Source organism: Lactuca serriola, chromosome 9, assembly GCF_051521515.1.
Source record: "Lactuca serriola cultivar US96UC23 chromosome 9, Lser_US96UC23_V15, whole genome shotgun sequence".
Classification (NCBI taxonomy): domain Eukaryota; kingdom Viridiplantae; phylum Streptophyta; class Magnoliopsida; order Asterales; family Asteraceae; genus Lactuca; species Lactuca serriola.
The window spans coordinates 177207102-177214632 of record NC_136416.1 but is presented as its reverse complement, the minus strand read 5'-3'; positions in this window follow the sequence as shown (position 1 = coordinate 177214632).

Genomic DNA, 7531 nt, shown 5'->3' with positions numbered 1-7531 from the left:
GCCCAAAAACCCTTCCAATCGACCTTTGGAGCTTAGATATGGCTTAATGGCTTAATGGACCGGACTTAGAACACCTTGAACGTAACTTTTGGAGAGTAAACATGAGTTTACTACCCAAGAACATGCTTGGGCTGTAAACTCCATATCAAGGAGAGTAAACTCATTTTAAAGTGTTAAAATGCCATTTAAACACACCAATAGCCTTGGAATAAATTCTAGAATCGACCATAAATGAATTAGAAGCCTTAAACTCAATGAAAACCCCTCCCTAAGGATTTCACAGTCGTAAACCCCCCAAGGATGGGTTCCTGGGCCGTAAACTCCTATAACATAAGCAAATGATGCCCAAATTTTCATCCAAGGCTTGTAAAATGAGTTTAAATCACATGTGATTGTCCTAGCACCACCAAAACACATAAGGAATGGGTATGGGGGAGTTTACGGCCGTAAAATCCTAGTTTACTACCATAAACTCCATTAAATGGTCCATGTGTAAGTCTAATCCACTCCTATGCCCTAGATTTGATCCTAGCCAATTTTCCCAAGTCGTATAAGGCCATTTAGCACCATAAAACCCTCACTCATGAGTTCACGGCCATGAACTCATGTGGAGTTGGTCTTAGGGCCGAAAACTCCATAAGGAGTTTACTCTCCAAGAGTAAACACTTTATCTAAGCCATATACGACCTTAGATGTCACCCGTGTCACTCCAAACACTTGATTTGAAGTGTTTTCGTGTCTTGGAGTGTATAATCGTATCTAATTAGTGATTTAAAGTCTAATTAGATACATTTGTATATCATTTCATATTACATAGGAACCTCGCGCGTTATCAAGCCCAGAACCGACACTTAGCATCCAATCCGGCACGTTTCTCGACCGGTGAGTTCATACCCCTACCCTTTTTCAAATGTTTTTCAAATGTTTTCAGGGGGAATACAAGCAAAAGTACAAGGAAATCTTGTACTCAAACTTACTATTTCAGTTCAAATATTTATATTCTGTATGTTTCTAATATCAAAAACTGTGTTAACCAAATAGTTCGAATTACATAGTAAACTATCAGATTAATCAAAGATTTCTTGATAAAGTGTTAAAAATCTTCATTATATTTCATAATCTACGAATAATTTATACTAAACATCAATTTGAAATAATACGAATACAAATACGATGTAATGCCCGTAGATCAGGGCTAGTCAATTTAGAGACGATAGGCGTCAAAAATGAATTTTTGATGAAAGATTATTTAGAATGAATAATCTTAACTAGGTTATAGTATATGTTACAAGGTTTTCGTGCATATAAAGAGCGCCGAAATCCGAGTTATAACGAAGAAGTTATGACCTGTCGAAGTTTCGCGACAGAACCGGCACGACACAGCGCGACGTAAAAAGTGAATTTATGTTAGAGCAATATTTAGCCTTAGCAATCTGAATTAAAGTCATAGAATACGTTAAACCATGAGCGTGCATAAAATGAACGCCCAAATCTGACTTCGTATGAGGAAGTTATGATTTTTCGAAGTTTCGACTTAGCGGTATGCAGCCCGAATACTCGATTTGAGACCGAGCGGTTTTTAGCCAAAACAATCTAAATGAGAATTGAAGATCTCATTAATTGTAGTAAAACGATAAAAAGATAGGCGAAAACGGACATCGGATGAAGAAGTTATGATTTTATAACGGAGTTTTCCTGTCCCGGCCTACTAAAAATAAATAATAAAAATAAAGTCAAAAATTAGCCGATGGAGTCTAAACGAAAGTTGTAGATCGTAGTCTCACCTACGCGTGGATATAAAAAACGTCGAAAACGGAGTTCGTATGAGGAAGATATGAATTTTTGAAGTTTATTAAATATTTTCGAAATTAAATTTAAATATAAATTTTCGATATTATCCAAGGGGGGGGGGGGGGGGTCACCGGGCTTATCCAGGTTACGCCCCGCGTAAATCGCAGATCCAGACCCTATAAAAGGGAGTCGAGTGCAGCCGATTCAATTGCTCATTTCTCTTCTTTCTCTCGCGTTTTTGCATCGTTTTTCGTGCAAGAATTATCCCGAAGCCCCGTGAGTATGGATCGGTGAAGAGGATAGTTTTAGATCCATGAGTAGGGATCAGGTAAAGAGGAAAATTTTAGATACGAGAGTTTAGATCGTGTCATTGTGAGGATCGATGGGGTGGGTTAAGAGTTGCCTTTATATGGTGAAATTGTGCAACTTTGAATGTTCTATATTTATAAATATATGATATAACATTGTGGGATGAAAACCCTATATGCTCACCAGGCTCCCAAGCCTGACCCACTCAGTTTTCTTTGTATCACAGGTATTAATACGAAGACATATTTCATAGAGAGATTTAAAGGAGATATAAATCAATTGTGTAATTAAATGTAAGTTCTGTTTATGCTTATATGTCTGTATCGGAACATGACATCCCGAGGTTTTATTATTAAATGAAAAATACATTCCCTTTGAGAAATGTTTTGATAAGTTATTATCATGTCTTGTTTTGGGAACAAATTCCGCAACCGTTATCTTTAAAAGATTACTCTGATTTTATAAAACAAAGCATAAACAAAATCGGTCTTTTCTGGCCGTGAAAATGGGGATGTCACATACGAAAACACAACTAGGAACAGAACGAATACGAAAGCACAACTAGGAACAGAACGAATACGAAAGTACAGCTAGGAACAGAACAAATACTAAAGTAATAATACGAATGCGAATACGAATGCGAATACGAATGCGAATATGAATACGAATACGAATATGATTAGGAATAGGAATAGGAATACGAATACGAATGAGAATGCGAATACAAATGTGAATACGAATGCGAATATGAATACGAATACGAATAGGATTAGGAATACGAATACGAATACGAATACGAATGCGAATACAAATGTGAATACGAATGCGAATGCGAATACGAATGCGAATACGAATACGAATACGAATAGGATTAGGAATAGGAATACGAATACGAATACGAATGTGAATACGAATGCGAATACGAATACGAATACGAATGGGATTAGGAATAGGACTAGGAATACGAATACGAATGCGAATACGAATACGAATACGATTACGAATAGGAATACAAATATAAATAAGAATATGAATACAAATATAAAATACGAATATGAATCTGATTAAGAATACAAATACGAATACGAAGGCACGCATCTAGGTACTTTCAAGTGTAACACAATTAGGATATCAGAATACCTAGAAAATGTGACAAGTATGATAGATAATCAAACATTACATTGGGATTTAATAACTAAACTTACTTCTAGGAAAATATAGGATTTTCCTGGGATAACAATTGTACATAACCAGAATTGTGTAATAAATCGGTTAATCAAACTTTACATATCAGAAAATATAGGATTTTCTTGGATAACAATCTTTTCGGAAAACCAAAGGGAACTTGTACATTTTCAGAAAACAAACATCTTATGAACTCACCAGCTTTATACTGATTTTCAAACTGCTTGTATTCTCAGGTCCATTTTAGACAGGTACCCAGCGATCCTTTTTGGAGAAGACGGAGCGTACAGAAGACTCGTCTCTACTTTTTTCTATATATATATATATATATATATATATATATATATATATATATATATATATATATATATATATATATGTATCATCACTTGTAACACTTTACTTTTGAACAGATGTAAATTCTAATATGTAATGTAATGGTTGTTTACTTGCTTACTATGTACATTGGATTTAATACTCAACGTGGACTCCGCCCCGGAAATGTTTCCGCCTTCGGTTTTCGGGGTGTGACATGTACTCGCCGAATTGTATGAACATGAGCATGGACTCGACGAGTTGGAAGAACAACTCGACGAGTCTGTTGAAGATTGCCTTGGACTCGGGGAGTCTGTTCTTGGTGACTCGGCGAGTTGAGTCGTGTTCTAAGAGTTTTCAGAGTATAAGGACTCGACGAGTCAACGGGTTGACTCGGCGAGTAGAGTCAGTCAGGAACTTTGACTTTGACCTGGACTTTGACTTTGACCTTCAAGGGTGCTATGGTAATTGATTATTTATGTCAATGGTCCATTGATGGCAATAGGTGTTGGAGTTTTGAGCTGTGCTTCGGGTGTGTGCTTCTATGGTTCGGTTCTTCATTTCAGGTGAGTTATCCTCACTATACTCAAGGGTCTAAGGCACCAAGGCCGGCCCTTTGAATGGTTGTTTAGAGCTTCTTATGTAATGTGATGATATGCTTGATAGTATCCTGGTAGATAGGATAATTATATGAGGATATGACTTGTTAGCTTAGTATCCTAGAGGAATGGATAGTTAAGTGATGGCTAGTTCTGTTGGATCAACGCACTGGTAGTTGGTGGTGGTTATTTATAGATCAGTAGTTGGTCTTGCCTTATGTACGCTAGTAGGAGGTTACCTGCGGGTTATGTATGTTGAACAGTAGCAGAGGGTATTCCATCCCGATAGGATGCTAGGGCCCTAGTATGTTGGTTCTGTAGAGTCCTATGTGGTTGCCTGTTATGTGTGCGTGTTTGCTAGTAGGTTGGCATTCCAACCCAATGGTTGTGAGCCAGGAGTATTCCATCCCAGTAGGATGATTGGACTCATAGTAGGTTGGCATTCCAACCCGATGGTTGAGGGGCCAGAGGTATTCCATCCTGAGGGATGATTGGACCCAAAGTAGTAGTAGTTATTGTATGTATATGAAGTGGGGCATTCCAACTCGATGGTTCTGGGCCAGGAGTATTCCATCCCGGTAGGATTATTAGACTCATATTATGTTGGCATTCCAACTTGATTGTTGAGGGGCCTGGGGTATTTCATCCTGAGGGATGATTGGACCCATAGTAGTAGTTACTGTATGTATAGGAAGTGGGACATTCCAACCTGACGGTTATGGGCCAGGAGTATTCCATCCGAGTAGGATGATTGGACTCATATTATGTTGGCATTCCAACCCGATGGTTGAGGGAACTGGGGCATTCCATCCTGAAGGATGATTGGACCCATAGTAGTAGTAGTTACTGTATGTATAGGAAGTGTGGCATTCCAACCCGATAGTTGTGGGCCAGGAGTATTCCATCCCAGTAGGATGATTGGACACATATTATGTTGGCATTCCAACCCGATGGTTGAGGGGCTTGGGGTATTCCATCTTGTTAGATGATTGGACCCATAGTAGTTATTGTTGTACGTATAGGTGTTTAGGCATTCCAACTCGATGGTTGTGGGCCGAGAGTATTCCATCCGGGTAAGATGATTGGATTCGTAGTATGTAGGCATTCCAGCCCGACGGTTGAGGGCCAGAGTATGTTTAGCCGGAGCCAGTAAGTTACCCCAAAATACAATACAAGTTATTTGTTTATGTGATATGTTAGAACAGCATGCTAGTACTAGGCTAGGGATCTTCAGGAATTGAATGATAGGATTGCCTGATTATATGATGCCTGCTAGCCTAGGGTTTCCTTTGTATGAAATTGACAGCATTACTATAGTTATTTAGTGTATGCATCACAGTTATACATAATTAAGATCTTATAGCCTGATAATGTTTGATTTGGCCTTATGTTCTGTTCTTGAAGGATTGGGAGCTTAGGGAAGGATTGGATATTCGAAAGTCTATAGGGTCCAGCGTTATGTATGACTAGCATACACTAGTGCTGCAGGGTTGGTGGAAGTTTCATGGTTGGGTGAGTTGTGGGACTGGTAGGTTAGTATGAGATATTTAGCTTTCCTCTAGGGGTGAGGATTGGGTGCTTGCTATGTATGTTTGTTCTTAGGGCGTTTTGGTGATACTTGAGAAAAATATGGGTAGGTGTGGAAGGTAGTATGGGCCCGTACTACTGAAAGCACAGGACCCATACGCGTGTCAAGGAAGTCACAACCCCTAGGTTGTTGGTTAAAGGTTAGTTATCGGCGGTTATGCGAGGTATTTGAGGATCTGATGGTTCATTTCTATATGGCGGATGTGAGACGTTTCAAGGCAGGATCCAGTTCGGGATCGTGATTATGAGACGCTGGTCAGGATGGACCAGCACCACCCAAAGTCATCGGTCAGATGAGTTGGATGCTATGATTTGTGAAATCCTGCATGATGAGGTTGCTGTTATGTTCTGAGCTGAGTTGCCGGAACTGTTTGGGTCGATCAAGACTGCCATGGTTGAGTATTTTAATGAGCGCTATGCAGCTCTTGCAGAGACTGTGGCCGCGGCAGCCATAGCGGCTGTGGCAGCGACAGGGGGAGGTGCCACTCAGGGCTTTCAATATTGGGATTTCGACAATATGAAGCCCCCTACTTTTGATGGAGTTCAGGATCCGATCGTTTCCATGAGATGGTTGTCAGATGTGGAGGGAAGTTTCTTCACATGTTCATGCCCTGCTGATCAGAGGGTGAGGTGTGCTCTGAACTTGTTGAGGCTTGGGGCGAAGGATTGGTGGAGGTTGACTACAGGATCTTATTCTGATGCGCAGCGGGTTGCGGTTTCATGGGATCAGTTCCGGGAAATGTTCAGTACTTGTTATGTTCCGCAGGTTGAGAGAGAGAGAGAGAGAGGTTGGCTCAGGAGTTCCTGGAGCTGAAGTAGGGTTCAGAGTCGGTGATGGAGATCACTAGGATGTTCACTGAGAGGGCGATGTTTTGCCTGGAGTTTGCGTCGGAGCAGGCTCAGATGTCTCGATATCTTAGTATGCTCAAGAGGGACATCAGGCAGTTTGTGTCCACGCAGAGGTGTAGTACCTTGTTGGAGTTGCAGGAGGCCGCTAGGCAGCGCGAGTTAGAGATTGAGCTCTAGTTGAGAGAACAGAGGCAGGCACCGGTGCAGTCGCAGCCTGCACCAAAGCGGACGAGGGCTGCTGATTATAGGCAAGGAGGTCCGATAAGTCGCACTTGCAGGAAGTGCGGCAAGGTGCACGAGTGTAGTTTTCGTTCTTCTTCGGGGTGCCATAAGTGTGGCAAGGAGGGTCACATAGCCAGGGATTGCAGGCAGTCGACTCCAGCGGCATGAGTCCGAATTTGTTATCATTGTGATCAGGTGGGCCATATGAAGGCCCAGTGTCCTCTGCTGTCCGCCAGGTCAGTGCAGGCCCTAGCGCCAACCACTTTGAGACTTACTGACAGAGGTCAGGGTCAAGCAGAGCCTCCGAAGGCTCCAGGGCGTGCTTATCAGCTTGTGACCGAGGAGATCGGGTCAGCACCAGACGTGTCAGCCGGTATATTCATCTGCCTTATCTTGTTTATGTTGGGATTATGAGATGTTGTTTCTTGCATGAGATATTAAAGTGTTGTATGTGTTAGAGAAGAGTTAGTATTGACGGTTTTTGTAGAGGGTTAGTATCCAGTGTTGAATTTGTGAGAAAGGAAGGTTATGGTTCGGGAATTCGGGAACTTTCAGCATGAACTTAGGTTCCTTGAAGTTCGGTGTATTAGTGGGGTTCGATTGAGCAGCGTGTTAGCTTCGCCGCCAGTGGATGGTGGTTAGTACCCTAAGTGGGGGAGAATTGCAAATTATTG